Consider the following 1,896-nt stretch of genomic DNA (forward strand, 5'->3'; position numbering starts at 1 on the left):
AAAAAGTTTTTTTTAAAGTAGTGCCATATTGTTTAAAGTCATTTATAAAGTGAAAAAAGTTAGGTTTTTTAATTAGACCATTTGCATTTGTGAATATGAAATTGACCTAGTATTATTAGCAGTTGAATTAAATATACTACATCTTTATCTATGTCAGAATTTCTGAAATAAATCATCATTCAGTCATCATAATGATCTCTTGAATCTGTAAAAGTATTACATGACTCACATTCAAATTGAGTGATTTGACAATGTAATTTACAAATGAAAGCAAATTTGAAATAGTGTATAATGCATAATCAATAATATCCAATTCAAATTCATATATTTCAATCCAACTGTGTTATTTCTTAGCTTATTCAGATATGGATTTTGTATGAGACAGAGAGAAACGCAATATGGATGTTTCTGGAAAAGGGCAGATGGCTGAACACTTGATTCCATTAAGATAATAGTTGTCACATCCTTTATCAATATATTGCATTAGTGGGTGAACCTACAAATTATTGCATTGTCAGTTCAGTATGGCAGAAATTACAATAACATAAAACAACATGATATTGAGAAATATCTTTATTCTAAGAGAATTTTGGAGATTAAATAAACAGAGTTGGTACAGTTGAACATAGTTACATTAAAATGTGTTCAGTGGGGATTTTAGCATCTAAATCTTGGTTCACAGCACCACTGACTAGCTTCTCAATAACATCCCATCTGGACTCTGCTGTGTCTTTCTTCTGCTCTCAATTTCTGGAAGAAGAAAAAAAAGAGCATGAATCAATGATTCTAATAACTCTATTTCTATATCTGAGGATCAAGCAAATGCCTTCTGTTGTCACACTGTGGTTAAATGTAGCAAGAGTGTAGCAACAGTGCCTGGTCTGATGCTCTTCAATGTAGCAAGAGAGCAACAGCAATGCCTTCCATGACTGTCTACTAGCCCTCTTGAACACACTTCACGTGAATGAAAACAGGCATATCAATCCTACCTTGGGCTGTAGTCAAGCAACTCTCACAATAGGTATCTGCAGAAAGAGAGCACAGATACATAAGAGCCATATACAGTCCAGTACTAGATGTTAGTAGGTAATCATTTTTAAAAACAAATTCAGCAAATGGACTTGTCAGAAGACACATTTTTAACAAAGGTGTGTAGACTACTTACAGTGATCCACATTGTCAGGCTGTACAGCAAGCAACTTAAACAAACACAAAGTGCAACAAGTTCCTCATACTGTGTAGCAAATTGTCTATAATCCTGTCAAAAGTGATCCTATCTTATACAAGAGTGTGATAGTTGTACTCACACAACCTATGCAACGTTCTAGTCATGTGACCTCAGGTCGGTAACAAGAAACAATAGGATCAGCATCACCAACATTCCTCATATGACACGTGGCCTGCCCTACATATTTTATCTCATAGTAGGCTAGAAAGTTTCCTCCACAAGTTGTCATTTGTCCATTTGTCATAACACAAATGGATTCACAAAACACAATTGTTTACTCTGTAGAACTGGTTATCTAGCCTACCTCTTCAAGAGATGATGTGCTGATTGTTTTTTTCTTTCTGTCATAGGATAGGATACAGTGCACTCTATAAACAGTGTATAACGGATATGTAATTGGGTTATAAGTTACAGGTAGTTAATTAGTGTATAGATAACAATCTATGTATGAAAAACATATTGTTATTTACAACAACAACAACAACAAAAAAACTGTGTTGAAAGAGACGAAAAAGAGATGCTTAAACCGTCCAGCAGGCAGTGCTACAGCTCTGGCTGCACGCTGCTTCATACAGCTACTATATATGGGCATTTTTACCTAAAAAGGATTGTGATTTGAAACGCGGTTAATTATTGCTCTCCTCCATGTGATGTCAGTTTGAGCAGCG

General features: G+C 34.9%; 1 pseudogene; it reads right to left on the reverse strand.

The window, feature by feature from the left end:
* Positions 1-1,484, reverse strand: part of LOC135529937 (centriolar coiled-coil protein of 110 kDa-like) — a 41,111-nt pseudogene extending 39,627 nt beyond the window's left edge.
* Between the last annotated feature and the right edge of the window lie 412 nt (positions 1,485-1,896).

The sequence above is a fragment of the Oncorhynchus masou genome, unplaced genomic scaffold, assembly GCF_036934945.1.
Source record: "Oncorhynchus masou masou isolate Uvic2021 unplaced genomic scaffold, UVic_Omas_1.1 unplaced_scaffold_1212, whole genome shotgun sequence".
In the NCBI taxonomy this organism is placed as follows: domain Eukaryota; kingdom Metazoa; phylum Chordata; class Actinopteri; order Salmoniformes; family Salmonidae; genus Oncorhynchus; species Oncorhynchus masou.